This window comes from Oryctolagus cuniculus, chromosome X, assembly GCF_964237555.1.
Source record: "Oryctolagus cuniculus chromosome X, mOryCun1.1, whole genome shotgun sequence".
Taxonomy (NCBI): Eukaryota; Metazoa; Chordata; class Mammalia; order Lagomorpha; family Leporidae; genus Oryctolagus; species Oryctolagus cuniculus.
Window position 1 is genome coordinate 35,334,145 of NC_091453.1, and position 16,543 is coordinate 35,350,687.

Consider the following 16,543-nt stretch of genomic DNA (forward strand, 5'->3'; position numbering starts at 1 on the left):
GCCCCTTCAGCCAGGAGATAATACTTTAGTAGGCCTAGGTGCGGCCATGACACCATCAAGGAGTGCTCAGGTGCTTCATTGGCAGGATCAAGAAGGGAACAAGGGAAATGTGCAACCTTATGTTAGTGCACTCCCCATCACATTATGGGGAAGAGACATTTTAGAACAATTGGGACTGACGTTAACAAATGAGGATCAATTGGAGAGTTCTACAGGACGGCGTATTATGTATAAAAAGGGATATCAGGAGAGAGGATTAGGCTCCAGAGAAGGCAGAAGGGACCTAGCCCAGCCCATAGGCGATTTTAAAAGACAGGACACGGGTTTTTCGTGGGGGCCACTGAGATGCAGCCGCTGCCATTGTCATGGCTGGACAACAAGCCAAAGTGGATACCACAGTGGCCCCTTACCCAGGAAAAGTTGGCTGCGGTAAATGATATAGTATCACAACAATTAGAGGCAGGCCATTTGCAACCATCAACCTCCCCATGGAATACGCCAATATTCGTGATAAAGAAAAAATCAGGGAAATACCGGTTGTTGCATGATTTACGGGCTGTTAATCAGCAGATGCAACCCATGGGGGCATTGCAACCCGGACTCCCGGTTCCTACTATGATCCCAAAGCATTGGCCACTAATAGTACTCGATCTAAAGGACTGCTTTTTTAGCATACCTCTACATGAACAAGACACTCAGAGGTTTGCTTTCACCGTACCTTCCATTAATCATCAAGGTCCCGACAAAAGATATGAATGGAAGGTGCTTCCCCAAGGAATGACTAACAGTCCTGCCATATGCCAGCTATATGTTGACCAGGCAGTAGAGCCGGTTCGACAACAGTGCCCAAAAGTACAAATTTTACACTACATGGATGACTTGTTAATAACGGCTGAAAGTAAAAGTCACCTAATGGAAGCATATAAGCTGCTGCTATTATATTTGGAAAAAGTTGGGTTACAAGTAGCGCCAGAGAAGATACAAAAAGGGGAAGTAGTACAGTACTTAGGACTTAAAGTAACTTCTGAAAAGGTAACCCCATTAGAATTTGAAATTGCAATAGATGGGTTACAGACCCTTAATGACTTCCAAAAATTATGTGGCAATTTAAATTGGTTGAGGCCCTATTGTAAATTAACTACCGAAGATATGATGCCATTATTCAATATTTTAGAAGGAAATGCCCAGCTTGATTCCCCTCGTAGATTGACAATAGAAGCCCGCTTGGCGTTACAGAAAATTGAAAAACAAATTAAAGCAATGCAGATGGAAAGATGTGATCCACAACAAGCCCTAGAAATATTAATTTTTATGGAACAGCTGTATCCCTTCGCAGTCATTTGGCAAGGAGGACCCTTGTTGTTTGTATACCCACATTCACATGCACCGCGTGTACTATACACCCAAGGCATTGCGGTGGCCGATTTAATATTAACAGCAATAAAAAAGGCGACAGAAATGGCGGGGAAGACTCCAAAGCGATGTGTAGTTCCCTTTGCTCAAGAGGCAGTAGAAGCCTTTACAAGGGAATGCTGGCAATGGGCATACATAGTTCTCATTCTACAAATAGAGATTGACAATCACTACCCTCGCCATCCATTTGTTAACTTCTGCACACAGGTTTCAATAAAACGGGTGCAGAAGGTGCGAAGGGATCCAATTCAAGGGGCAGTTACCGTATTTACGGATGGAGCTAAAGGCGGAACAGGAGCAGCTATATTTAACAATCAACGATATTTCGTTTTAACAGCATCCCCTTCTCCACAACATGCAGAATTAGCTATTATCGCAACAGTATTACGCAGAGAGAGCGCACCCATGAATATTTTGTCTGATAGTGCATATGTGGTGAATGCAGTTCAGATGCTCGCTACACAGTGCCTTATTCTTAAATCCTCCTCAGTCTATTCTTATCTAAGTGAAATTCAGGGGTTATTAAATCAAAGAGAGCATGCTATTTACATAGGCCACATAAGAGCTCATTCTAATTTACCTGGCCCACTTACTCGAGGAAACATGATGGCAGATCACTATTCAAGATTCTTGCTTGCATGCACCGCTTTGGAACAAGCTAAAGAATATCACTCTAAATGGCATGTTAACACCCACACTTTAAGTTTTAAATTTAATATTCCCCGCAAGCAAGCAGAAGATATCATTAGATCCTGTGAAAAGTGCGTTGTTACCATAGTTCCAAAGATTCCTGCGGGAGCCAATCCCCGTGGCCTTAAACCAGGACATATCTGGCAGATGGACGTTACACATATCCCCTCTTTTGGGCGACAAAGCTGTGTTCACGTCACTGTAGATACATACTCAGGTGTAATTATGGCCACAGCCATGAATAAAGAAGGAGTACAACAAGTAATCCAACACTGCTTGCAGGCTTTTGCAGCCTGGGGAGTTCCTCATGTGATCAAAACGGATAACGGCCCAGCGTATACATCAAAGCGTTTTGCTGCATTTTTGAAAGAATTTGGAATCTCCCATATTACCGGTATTCCATACAATCCACAAGGGCAAGCTGTGGTAGAACGCGCTCACTTATATTTAAAAAATTTAATAATTAAACAAAAAGGGGGAATAGGGGAAATGGCCACATCCAACAAGGATGTCTTGGCCCTAGCTCTTTATACAATTAATTTTTTGAACAAGAAAAAGAACGGTAAAACACCTGCAGAAATGCATACTCAATCAGTTGATAAGGAATCAATACAGTGGGTAATGTGGAAGGATTTACAGGACAACCAATGGAAAGGCCCGTTCCCCTTACTCAGAAGAGTACGAGGCGCCGTTTGTTTTTTTCCACAGGGTGCGGCACAACCAATATGGACCCCTGAGAGAAGAATTCGGTTGATAAACCTGCCAGCAGAAGATCTAGAAGAAGAAAACTCCATTTGAGGAAGAAAACAATGAATAACCAATCCCTGGGATCTTTGGAATACGGGACATTTTTCAACAAACTCTGAAGTAGCACGACAAACAAGAGTCAATAGCATGAAGATCACACTGAACTTTACACAGGCGCGTATCAACGCCAAAAAATAAAAAGAAAGGGGGATCTGTGGGGAGCAATTCGGACTATACTGTTACTGGAATTAAGATTTATTCTATGCATCTGCTCTCCCACAATATGGCGCTGGGAGAGAAGTAAACAGCTTCTACCCAGCTGCCTCTCACCAACTTGACAAGCTGCAGGAGCTGCTCCTGATTGGAGGAGAGCGGCGTGCTCGGCGTGTGGGCAGCCGAGTTGGGATTGGTGGAGAGGACTATATAGGAGGAGAGAGACGGCATGGTGGTGTGGGTTGGTTGGAGAGTGCGTTGGAGAGTTCGCGGGGAAGTTCGTTACTTCGTTCTTTCTCATTTCTCTCTACTCATTCTTGCTTTGGGAGTTTGCTGTTTACTTATTCTTACTTTACTATAGAAAGGACTTGTAAAAAAAGGGAACAACAAGCGCCCGGTCCGGTGCGGCTCCTCCGCGTGCGGAGGAGCAGCAAGTGGTGGCAGGAAACCCCAGCTCCTGTGAGGGAAAATAGAACAATGTGGTGAATGCATGGTGCTGGCTGAGAAGGCACTCTCAGGAGGTCAGGGGTGAATAAAGGGAAACAGGTCTGAGGCCAAGGTCCTGAATGCAGCTACAGGGTCTGTCTAGGGCTGGAAGCTTGGGTCACAACTTCTGCACTGACTGACTTATAGACTGCACATGAATAATTCATATGAATCAAACATGGAAGAATGGTATGTGGAGGAGCACTCACGGGACCATGGGACATGGAGAATGCCAGAGGACAGAGTTGATTCATGGCAGCAAGAATGAAAGTAGAAGGGAGAGGGAGAGGAAGAGGGAGAGGGAGAGGGGAGAAGGAGATGGAGTGGGAGGAGAAGAGGGAGAGGGAGTGGGAGAAGAGGGAAAGGGAGTAGGAGAAGAGGGAGAGGGGAGGAGATGGAGTGGGAGGAGAAGAGGGAGAGGTAGAGGGGAGAGAGAGAGGGGAGAAGGACATGGAGTGGGAGGAGAAGAGGGAGAGGTAGAGGGGAGAGGGAGAGGGGAGAAGGGGATGGAGTGGGAGGAGAAGAGGGAGAGGTAGAGGGGAGAGGGGAGAAGGAGATGGAGTGGGAGGAGAAGAGGGAGAGGGAATGGGAGGAGAAGAAGGAGAGGGAGTGGGAGAGGGAGAGGGGAGAAGGAGAGGGAGGGAAGAGAAGAGGGAGAGGGAAGAGAAGAGGGAGAGGGGAGAGGGAGAAGGAGGAGAAGAGGGAGAGGGGAGCAGGAGAGGGAGAGAGGAGAGGGAGAGGGAGAAGAGGGAGAGGGAGTGGGAGGAAAAGAAGGAGAGGGAGAGGGAGAGAGGAGAGGGAGTGGGAGAAGAGGGAGAAGGAGAGAGAGGGGGAGGCGGAGAGGGAGAGGGAGTGGGAGAGGGAAAGGGAGTGGGAGAGGGAGAGGGAGAGGGAGAAGGAGCAGAAATTTCAGGTAAATGCTAGGCCTAGGAGGGAGCAATGATTGAAAAACAAATGACAAGAAGACAGAAAACTCTAAGAAAGATTGTTGAGAACTGCTTTTTTTATCCATGCTATTCGTTTAACTCTTAACATAGAGTTAATCATATGTGTATAAAGTTAATTGAAAAGAGATCTTGGTAAAAAATAAGAATGGGAATAGGAGAGGGAGGAGGAAGAAGAGTGGGAGTGTGAGCGGGAGTGAGGGTATGGTGGGAAGAATCACCATGTTCCTAAGGTTGTACTTATGAAATGTATGAAGTTTGTATTCCTTAAATAAAAGGTTTCTGAACTAGCGGATGGAGGATCTCTCTCTCTCTCTCTCTCTCTCTCTCTCTCTCTCTCTGCCTCTGTGTGACTCTGCCTTTCAAATAAATAAATAAATATTTAAAAAAGAAAAATAAAGAGATAAGATTGATATACATAGAGATGAATGACAGAATAAGAGAAACAGATGCTACATAAGTAGAGGACAGAGAGATCATAGATGATGAATTATTCACTCATTACAAGGGGACTTTAATAGGCTCATGCATGATGGAATTAAAACATAAGTTTATTTTGCTATAAAACATTTTTAAGTCTACATTTGCATTGCTTTTTATAGTAAGCTTTTCCACGAACTTTTTGAAGAACCCCCACCCTTGCATGCAATGATTTTTTTTTTTTTTTGACAGGCAGAGTGGACAGTGAGAGAGAGAGACAGAAAGGTCTTCCTTTGCCGTTGGTTCACCCTCCAATGGCCGCCACGGCCGGCGCACCGCGCTGATCCGATGGCAGGAGCCAGGTACTTATCCTGGTCTCCCATGGGGTGCAAGGCCCAAGCACTTGGGCCATCCTCCACTGCACTCACTGGCCACAGCAGAGAGCTGGCCTGGAAGAGGGGCAACCGGGACAGAATCCGGCGCCCCAACCGGGACTAGAACCCGGTGTGCCAGCGCAGCAAGGCAGAGGATTAGCCTAGTGAGCCGCAGCGCCGGCCTGCATGCAATGATTTTTAAAATTTTTGTACCAAAATAAATTTACCCTTTAATTTCATTTTCCCTCAACTCTTCAAAGTGCCTCACGCTTACTAATATGTTCACACTTTGCATGCCAAGCAGACTCAAGCTGGCCAATTCTAGCCTAGCTGGAAAGGCCCCTCATCCTGGTGGGAAAGCCAAAGATCTCAGCAATGCAAGGCTCTGACTGGCTATGATCTAAAAACGGGGTGCTGGGGGATAATGAGTTTGCTGAGGGAATAGGCCAGACATAGACAAGCAGGTGGAGGAGGAAGGGGCGGGGAGGCGCTCATCAAAGGCCAGGAGGCAGAGCTACAGGGCAGTGGCTTGGCTGTGGCTAAGATCTACGAGGAGGTAAGTCAGGTGAGCCTCCCCTATTGTTTCATTGCCTTGTTATATTATAGATCTCAGAGTGCCCAGCAGGGAGAGGACATAAGGTACAGGAAGGGCTTGGGGTTTGTACTTTCTCCAGAGCCTCACTCACAAAGCTGTCATTAGGCAGTAGTCCCTGGGACCAACAACTATTTAGTAAGCATCCCCCATTAACTACAATGTACTACTACGTGCTATGAGCTGTCCACATTTACTGTCTTCTGTGCTCCTTGACACAGAGGTCATGGTGGGGAATGTGGCTCTTTTCCCCTATCCAGGATTCCTGAAGTTCCTCAGGAACTTTTAGTCCAGGGTACGAAAGATGAGGAGTGAGCCATGAGACCACCGTTCAATGACACACAGACTTCTCCAAGTCTTCTCTTATGATGTGCTTACAGCTGTGCCATTCTCACCGCAATCAAGACACAGGATCACACATCCCCTCGCAGCACTGCACCCCCACCTCCTCCTGTTCTTGTCTAGGCCCTTGACATTTTCTGTTCAAAGTAATGCATCAGCCATTCTCTTCTCGTTCCACCTCCAGTCACTGCTTTTGGATCATATCACATTAAACACCAGGTGAATTAGGCCACTCTCCTACTCAAGAATCTCCACTGACTCCCTATTTCTCACCCTTAGCTTTATCACCTGTGGAAAGCTATCTTTATCCACCCAGCTCCAACTCTCAAGTTTTCGCAGCAATCACACCCTGTAATCAGCTTACTCCCCCCCCCTTTTTTTTTTAATAAAAAAAGACTCATATATTTTGAAAGTCAGAGTTCTGAGACAGAAGGAGAGAGATTTTTGTATTGCTGGTTCACTTCTCAAATGGCTACAATAGCCAGTGCTGGGCCAGGCCAAAGCCAAGAGCTTCATGAGGTCTTCCTGCATGCGTGCAGGGGCCCAAGCAATTGGGCCATCTTCTGCTGCTCTCCCAGGCACATTAGCAGAGAGCTGGATTAGAAATAGGGCAGCCAGGACTCAAACCCACGACCATTTGGAATGCCAGCATCACAGGCAGCAGTTTTACCTGCTGTGCCACAACACCTCCCTTTCTGACTCTGTGCCTTGGCTGTTGGTTTTCCAGTAGATTCTAGCCCAAGCTCTGGAGCTCAGTCACCTTGGTTTAGCTCTCAGCTCTACCGCTTATTAGCTCTGTTGTTTTAGACAGGTGATTTCACTTCTTGGAGCCCGAGATTCCAATGCCAGGAAAGCAGAGAAAGTAGTACCTGTAGTACCTACTTAATGGGGTTGTCAAAAATTCAAATGAGACGATGGCTGGAAAGGACTTAGAATCAGGTCTGCTAAGCCTCCCACCAATATCAGTTATTCCTGTGACTGTTCCCTTTGGCTAGAATGCCCTCCCCTTTTGGTTAACCTAAATCCTGCCTGCTCTTCAAGGCATTGCTCAAGTACCATCTCCTTCAAGGACTCATCCTGAGTAGCAGGCCCTCACAATTTACCCCATAATAATGCCGGTTGAGTATCCCTTATCCAGAGTGTGTAGGACCAGAGGTGCTTCAGATTTCAAAGTTTCTTATTTTGGAATATTTGCAAAGACTTTACTGGCTAAGCAGCCCTAATCTAAAAATCTGTAGTCTGAAAATCAACTCGAAAAGTCTTAGATTTTGGAGCATTTCAGAATATGGATTTTTGGATTAGGGGTGTCCAATCTGTATGATTTTTATACTTTTATTGTATACTTTATTTTTTTTTAAGATTTATTGGGGCTGGCGCTGTGGCACAGTAGGTTAATCCTCTGTCTGCAGCACCAGCATCCCATATGGATGCCGGTTCTAGTCCCAGCTACTCCTCTTCTGATCCAGCTCTTGGCTGTGGCCTGAACCCTGTACCCACGGGGGAGACCCAGAGGAAGCTCCTGGCTCCTTGCTTCGTGTCGGCGCAGCTCCAGCCATTGCGGCCATCTGGGGAGTGAACCAGAGGATGGAAGACCTCTCTCTCTGTCTCTACCTCTCACTGTCTGTAACTCTGCCTCTCAAATAAATAAATAAATATTTTTATTTGAGAGGCAGAGTTACAGAGAGGCAGAGGCAGAGAGAGAGAGAGAGAGCACAGTGTCCTCCATCCTCTGATTTACTCCCCAAATTCCTGCAATGGCCAAAGCTGAGCCAATCTAAAGCCAGGAGCCAGGAGCTTCTTCCAGGTCTCCTACATGGGTGCAGGGCCCAAGCACTTGGGCCATCTTCCACTGCTTTCCCAGGTCATAGCAGAGGGCTGGACCGGAAGTGGAGCAGCCAGGACTTGAACCAGCGTCCATATTGGGATGCCGGCACTGCAGTTGGCAGCTTTATCCACTACGCCATATTGCCAGCCCCAACACTTTTTTAAAAATTATTATTTATTTATTTGAAAGGCAAGGCTACTAGGGAGGGATGGAGGAATGGAGAGACAGAGAGAGAAAGAGAGAAAGAGAGAGAGAGAGTCATCCATCTTCTGGTTCATCCTCCAAATGGTACAATGGCCAGAGCTGGGCCAAGGCCAAAGACAGAAGCACAGAAATCCATTTAGGTCTCCAATACGGGTGGCAGGAGCCCAAGGACTTAATGCCTTCCCAGGTGCATCAGTACGGAGCTGGATCAGAGGTGGAACAAGCAGGACTTGATCCAACGCCCATATGGGATGCCAGTGTTGCAGGCAGCAGCTTAACCTGCTGTGCCATAGCACTGGCTCCCATGTGATACTTTACACTGCTGATGATCATTTCATGTGTGGTAGTTTCACCTTGCTAGCTATACCAAGCCAGTATGCAATGAGACAAAAGTGAATGAAATAGATCAAGGTTCAGATCCTAACTCTACCACTTCAGATGTGGGATTCCTCATGAGTCACTTAACCCATCTGAGCTTCCATTTTCTTACCTGAGAAAGTGAACAATAGTCTTCTTTTTAACTTTTGTTTAATGTATATAATTTCCAAAGTACCGCTTATGGATTACAATGGCTTCCCCCGCCATAACTTCCCTCCCACCCCCTGCTCTCTCTCCCCTTCCATTCACATCAAGCTTCATTTTCAATTCTCTTTATATACAGAAGATCAGTTTAGTATATATTAAGTAAAGATTTCAACAGTTTGCACCCACACAGAAACACAAAGTGAAAAATACTGTTAGAGTACTAGTTATAGCATTAAATCACAATAATCTTTACCTGGATAGATTATTGTGGGGATTAGAGATACTATTAGGGTACTTCAAAAAGTTTGTGGAACATGCATATTTCGAAAAAATAAAAACAAACCTAGGCATAGATTTCAAATTTTTTGAAGCTTATCTTTTAATTCTGTTTTTTTTTTCCACATATTTGTGAAGAGCACTTATAATCTCAAAGCATCAGGGACACAGCTTGTTGCATAGAAAATGGTCAGCACATCCGAATCCATGGTTCTCAGCTCAGTCTTGTCCTTTTGGATGGTTCAAGAACAGTCTCAACAATGGAAACTAATCTGTCCCTCCACTGCCAAGGTTTTACTATAGCACTCCCTTGCCACACTTTGAAAGTTAGCTTACTAAGATCCCTTCCTCCCTCTAGCATTTCTTCAGGAGTAGGAGACAATCCCCAAGAAGGCAGAAGAGGGGTAGGGAGTATTTGGGGACACTGGGGGATAAGTCAAAGGCTGGAAGGAGGAAAATCCAAACTGAGGGAACTGGAGCCAAAGCTAGGGCCTTCTACCCTCACTTGGGAGAGAAGAGGACACTATATAGAGTTTTTGGCAGCGTATTGTTATTCTTGAATATCCCTTAGACTTGGAATCAGTCTACACTTGCATTCAAATCCTAGCTCTGTGCCCTTAGACACGTCCCTTCTGAGTTGTAGATTATTTAACAGTAAAATGAGGAAGAGGAGCATCCCTTTCTCCTAAATTACAGTCTGAATTAAGTGCATGTTTAAAATCAATTGGCAAAGTACCTGACATAAATATTCTATAAATTTCAAACAACAACAACAACATGTTGCATGCATTAGCTGTTTTAAATCTCACTCCAACCTTACACGGTAAGAGCTGTTACTGTACTCACTTTATGGATGCAGAAAGCAGCCTAAGTGATTTCCCACCAGCACACACCCAGTAACCTGCAGAGCTGGGGTTGAGACCCAGATCCTCCAGCACTTTCTAGGATACCACATGAGTCCTCCTTCTCAAAGATAGATCTGTCTCAGAAAGCTCATATATACCCAAGTATTCCCATGCCATTCCTTCAAGGAGCAGCCAGAAAAAAAGAAGCTTGCAGCGGTCCTATAGTTGAAACCTTAGGCAATGAGGAGGGAGGATGAGGAGAAATAAGGAAGGCGGGTAAGAAAATGCCAACCACACCGCTCCAGGCCTAGATATGGAGGCCACCACCCCAGTACTTGCTCTTCCTCGTAAAGCTGGATCAGGCACTATCATTGAACACACACTCCATCATCCTTTACTCCACAATGCCTTTCTTAGGAAGCATAAGGAAAGGGACATTGAAGAAAGCAAGCAGGAGGGGAGAAGGGCAGCAGCCACAGCTGTACCTACCATGGAAGTTGCCCAGGTTGGAGAGGTGGCTTAGGAGACAGCAGGGTATCCAGCTAGCTCACACTCTTGGCAACCCTTCCAGCGAGTGTCCCCCTTCAGCTGGGACCTATCTGCCCTCCAATTACAAGTTGCTGGTGTGAGGGGCAAGGGGCCATCAGCCCAAGATCCTGAGTGTGGTCCAAAGGGCTCAGGCAGAGTTAAGTCCCAGGTCCAAGAAGAGAAAGGAGAAGCATTGAAGGCGAGGTATGACCAGCAGCCGGGTTGGGCCTTTATGAGACCACAGCCTTAGGGAAGGAAAGCTGGTGTCAAGAGCTGGATAGGAATGAAGACGTTGCTCCAGGAACCAGCCAGCGCCCTGGTGGCAAAGGGAAGGATGAAAGGCAGTCCCAGCAGCATAAACAGCCCCCCCTGTTCCTGACTCCAACCTCCTCTGAGCCCCGGCCCACCCCCTCCACAGCTCAGAGGCCAATAAGGAAGCTGGGCCCCCAGCCACTACTAGAACTCAGGAAAGGAGCAAGGAAATGATGTTTGGGAAAGATAAAGCTGGTGTCTAAAAAGAATTTTTAAAAATACACGTAAGTGAGAGAGAAAAATACCCCAGACACATACACTTAAAAGAATTCCTGTGCTTCCTGGACTGAGTTGACCCCACCCAGCCATCTCTGCAGGTCCTCTGGCCCCCAGAAAAAGGAAAGCCCAGATCAGCCAGGCCTAGCAACCTGCAGGTTCAGAGGAGCAGCACCGTGGCTGCTTTTATATACACGTAGGCAAGTCACTTAAGAGATTTTCCAAGGGGAGGGTCAGGCTGACATACAAGGCTCACTGGTAATATGGGCCAATATTTGTAGGGTCTTCACTTCCATGGGCACCCAAGAATATTAAAAGAAAACTAATATCATACCAGAGACCCCCAACTCCAGAAGAGGTGCCCATTAACAATGCTGGAATAGTGGTGCTTGGGCCTGGACCTGCCATGAATTCAAGTGGAACTCGGCCATTAATTTCCTCCTCTCCAGGTGTCTGTTTATTCCATGAAAAATTAAAATGCTGAACTCATTTGTCACAAATGACCCTTCCAGCTCCAGCATGTTATGATATACAAGTCCTTGGGCCCAACCTGGGGCTCTAAGTGATACCCTCCCTGACCAGTACACTAAGCCAGGGCACACAGCAGCTCTATATGTGTTTGTTACACCCTCTAAGTCCAGGCTCGGGCATCACAATCTAATTTCTCTTGGGAATTTAGAATGTTGCCTGAACAATATTCCTCATCCCCACTCCAGTTTCCCTTGGCCTCTGGCCCCAATTCCAGTAATTTTTGGCCCCTGAGAGAGCTTACGCAAGCTCCCGTAGGACAAGAAGTATGCAAGGGCCTTTCCTCTCTGGGGAAATCGTGCCCAGAGGCCCCTTCCCCTCTCTTTTCCCTTGAGACTTCAGAGGGAATTCTGTCCTGACCTGTTATAAACTATATAGGGTACTGTGGAGGGGGGGCAGTTTGGGTCCTTGGCCTGGAGCCTCAGCTCTATTGCTCACCAGTTGTTTGGCTCTGAGCGTGTCACATGGCTTCAATTTCCTCATCTGTCAAACATGCCTGGCATGTGGACAGGCACTCAGTAAATGGTATCTGTTTCTGAGGTCTCATCCTCTCCCCCACTCCCTCCTCCCACCCCTCCAAAAATGATAGTGGCCAAGGTATGGTTAGTAGCGTAGCAAGACAATTGACTTCTTCAATGCAAATGAAGATGAGAGAGAAAGAAGTAGCTAAGAGAAGGCTCAAAAGCCAAAGGTAGTACTCTAGAGCAGCACTTCTCCAACTTGTTTTCCGTGATAAAGTTTTGATTTAGAGCTGGTTACAGAACTGAAATCCATGAATTGTCTATTGGCCTCTGGCTTTTATACACGAATGTTGCTCTCCCCACTCTATGAATATCCAAAGACCATTAGGACTCTTCATGCAGCAAAATGTCTGTGAACTTTAAAGCAATGTCTCTCTAGAGGTTGTTTTTTTTTTTTTTTAATAAATGCATTCTGTGACTGTTCAAAATGCCCCACATCTTTCAATGTTTGTCTTGAAAAATACAAGATTACATTTTATACTCCAAAAAAAAAAAATCAGCTGGGATCTCAGTACAATGCAGATTCTGATTCAGTAAATCAGGAGTGCCGCCCAGCTTCTGACTCTGTAATGCGGGCCAGAGTGATACTGATGCTGCAAGTGTGATAACCACATTTTGAATAGTCATAGAGTAGGGAATAATAATCCTCGGTCCAAACAAGCATCAGGATAAACAGTCTATTTTTTAAAAATTATTTGTTTGAATAACAAGAGCCTAGGGTGATTACTGATGCCATAAACAAGAAGGTCAATTTGTTAAGTCAACAACAGGAGTCACTGTGCACTTACTCCTCATGTAGGATCTCTGTCCTGTCCTTAGTGTGCTGTACATTGAGATTTAATGCTATAACTAGTACTCAAACAGTATTTTTCACTTTGTGTTTCTGTGTGGGTGCAAACTGATGAAATCTTTACTTAATATATACTAAATCGATCTTCTGTATATAAAGAGAAACGAAAATGAATCTTGATGTGAATGGAAGGGGAGAGGGAGTGGGAAAGGGGAGGGTTGCGGGTGGGAGGGACATTATGGGGAAGCCATTGTAATCCATAAGCTGTACTTTGGAAATTTATATTCATTAAATAAAAGTTTAAAAAAAAAACAAAAATTATTTATTTGAAAGGCAGGGTTACAGAGAGGGAGAGGCAGAGGCAGAGACAGAGAGAGAGAGAGAGAGGTCTTCTATCCATTGGCTCACTCCTCAAATGTCCACAATAGCCAGGGCTGGGCCAGAGCAAAGCCAGGAGCCAGGAGCTTCTTTTGGGTCTCCCACGTTGCCGGGGCCCAAGCACTTGGGTCATCTTTCATTGCTTTCCCAAGCACATTAGCAGGGATCTGGATCGGAAGTGGAGCAGCTGGGACTCAAACCGGCGCCCATATGGGATGCTTCAGGCAGTGAATTAAATTACTATGCCACAGTGCCAGCCCTAGTCTTTTTTTATGTTGTTCCCCAGGCCTGGGTGCCCAGTCTTCTCTAATCTTCTGATTACGAAGCATCTTACTCTTTCCACAGTGACCCAGCATATACAACTGCCTGATGAGGTTTGCCAGGTAGAGGTGCAAGTGTGTTCATGGAACTTGGTAAGGTAGGAAGGCAGGGTAGGAATATGAAAGTTTCATAATCACCATATGCAGTAATGGGCACGCAGGCACAAATAGGTTATATGGGGGTCTTCAAGAAGTTCATGGAAAATGTGTATTCTGAAAAAACTATACATGGATCTCAAGAAAAATTTTGCAGCAAAATAAGTTTATCTTTTTCATTTCATTTTCCACGAACTTTGAACTGTCCTTGTACTCATGAAATCCTTGTGGGCCAGCACTGTGGTGTAATGGGTAAAGCAGCTGCCTGCGACACTGGCATCCCATATGGGCATAGGTTGGAGTCCCAGCTGCTCCACTTCTGATCCAGCTCTCTGCTGTGGCCTGGGAAAGCAGCAGAAGATGTCTCAAATCCTTGGGCCCCTGCACCTGCGTGGGAGACCCAGAAGAAGCTCCTGGCTCCTGGATTCAGATTGGCCCAGCTCTGGCTGTTGCAGCCATTTGGGGAGTGAACCAGTAGATGGAAGATATTCTCTCCCTTGCTTAGTATATACTAAGTTGATCTTCTGTATATGAAGGTAATTGAAAATGAAACTCAATGAAGGGCGGGATGGGAGAGGGAGTGGGAGAGGGGAGGGCCACAGGAGGGAGGGAGGTTGGGGTGGGGGAAGGCCACAATAATACAAAAGTTGCACTTTGTAAATTAACATTTATTAAATAAAAAGATATTCTCTCTCTCTCTCTCAATCTACCTTTCAAAATAAATAAAAGAAATTTTTTTTTAAAAAAAGAAATCCTTGGACAAGGGAAGGTGGGAGAAGAACTTGAGCAGTTTGGCCAGTTTGAGATTTGCAGAGGAGGAGAAGATGGCGTGAGGAGAACAGCACTCTCCCTCTTAGCACAGCTGAGCTCCAGAGAACATGACCAAGTATAACTGTCTAGGCTCAGGGCCAGGTAAAGATGACTGCTTCTTTTCTGTCGCTCCCCCTCTTCATGGAGGAACGACACTAAGCCCTGCCTAGGCTTCATATCCGAGTCACAGCACCATTATGTCGCTCCCCGTCTTCATGGGGGAACGACACTAAGCCCTGCCTAGGCTTCATATCCGAGTCACGGCACCATTATGTCGCTCCCCCTCTTCGTGGAGGAACGACACAGGACCCTGCGCTGTTCTTTCGTCTGCTCGGCCCTCCCCGGGTTTGCTGCTGGTTCTTCCCGGGTTGGCTACTATCCCTTCCACCTCCGTGGAAGGGCAGTTCCCCCTGGCCGCATTCCCCACTTCCGCAGGGGAGCGGCACACCGCCGGCCGGCTCTCTCGGGGGCTGCACGGGTTCCCTTAGATGTTCCCCATAGATGTTCCTGGTGCATGTTGTCTCTCTCCTCCTTTATAGTCCTCCTCCGCCAATCCTAACTCGGCTGCCCACACGCCGAGTACGCTGCTCTCCTCCAATCAGTAGCGAGTCCTACAGTTTATTAGTTGAACTGGAGGCAGCTGTGTAGAAGCTGTTTCCCTTCTCAGCGCCATATTGTGGGAAAGCAGATGCATAGAATAAGTCTTAATTCCAGTAACTCAGTCTAGTCCGGTTTGCTCCCCACACTTTTCCAAACGTTCAGAGGACAAGAACCTGGCATGGGGTCACAGGAAGGTGGGCACATGCAGAAAGTGGCAGATGAGCCAGAAGCTAGCTCTTAACAGAGTAGCTGGAAAGATCGTTGTGAGCGGTAACGGGAGGGAGGCAGACCAATCCCAGATGTAGTCAGTCATCCCTACCCTAGTCAGCTGCCACCCCAACATCTTCTTTTTTAAGATTCATTTATTTGTTTGAAAGGCAGAATTACAGGGAGGCAGAGGCAGAGGCAGAGAGAGAGAGAGAGAGAGAGAGAGAGAAGGTCTTCCATCTGCTGGTTCACTCCCCAATTGGCCGCAATGGCTGGAGCTGCGCCGACCCGAAGCCAGGAGCCAGGAGCTTCTTCCGGGTCTCCCACATGGGTGCAGGGGCCCAAGGACTTGGGCCATCTTCTACTGCTTTCCCAGGCCATAGCAGAGAGCTGGATCAGAAGTAGGGCAGCCGGGACTTGAACTGGTGCCCATATGGGATGCCGGCATTGAAGGCGGCAGCTTTACCTGCTACACCACAGTGCCAGCCTCCAACATCTTCTGATATCACTGCCTGTCTCTGAGCCTGGCTCCCTGTAGACCCCTCAAAAGGCATTTGGTTGAAAGAGAGCAACAGAAAAACAACCACCAAGGCTCTGCCCCAACTCAGGGCAAGAAGGAAAATGTGACCCCTGTGGCTTGGGGTTGCCCTTGGCTTGAGGATCTGGGCCATTAAGGTAGCACAGGCTCTTTCCTCTTTTGAAAGTGTTTAGATAAGGAGAAGCACAAAAGAGTGTCCCTGATTAGCTTTGTTTATTTGCTGTAGCTCTCCCAGCCTCCCCCAAAGCAGCACATTCCACCTGCCCCACATGAAGGAGCCCAAGCTCATTCTGGCCGGCTCAGCAGGAAGGGAAGCTCCAGACAGGCCAGGACAGAACAATGCATGGCTTGTTTATCTGACAGAGGAGGGGAAAAGAGGCTTGGTCACCATGGAAGGACACAGAGGTCCACCCCCACTCCACTGTTGGCTGGGGGATCTTGCTGCCAGGTTATCAGGAAACCCTTCATTATTATAGATGAAACCAAGGGGGGAAATATATGGAAATGTGTGTATGTATATGTGTATATATAAATATATATGTGTATATAAATATATATACACATATACATATATCCAGATTATAGCTTTCCTGGAAGGATGAGAAGGCCACTGTCCTGAAAATTCTCGTTACAATGATATATAGAAAGCTATAATCTGGATCATCTGAAAGCTGGGCACTTTCTGGAGAAAGGGCTTTTGGTACCCAGTTTTGTATCTTCCCCTCCCCACTCCTCTTCTCCATTCCCCTTCTCTCTCCTTCCCTCTGAACAACCAGAGCAAGTTCTTCCATGTAAATCTACTA

The 16,543-nt window shown here is 46.5% G+C and overlaps 1 protein-coding gene across 5 annotated transcripts in view; it reads right to left on the reverse strand.

The window, feature by feature from the left end:
- The window catches only part of SHROOM4 (shroom family member 4), a 264,044-nt gene that overhangs the window by 54,764 nt on the left and 192,737 nt on the right, over nucleotides 1–16,543 (reverse strand). Inside the window, exon 1 of one of the 5 annotated variants that reach the window (XM_017337689.3) lies at nucleotides 10,386–10,829. The exons of the other annotated variants lie outside the window; for them this stretch is intronic. The gene's annotated coding sequence lies outside the window, so the exon portion shown is untranslated. Of the gene's footprint in view, nucleotides 1–10,385; nucleotides 10,830–16,543 lie in introns of those variants that run through there. 5 annotated transcript variants of the gene reach the window in all.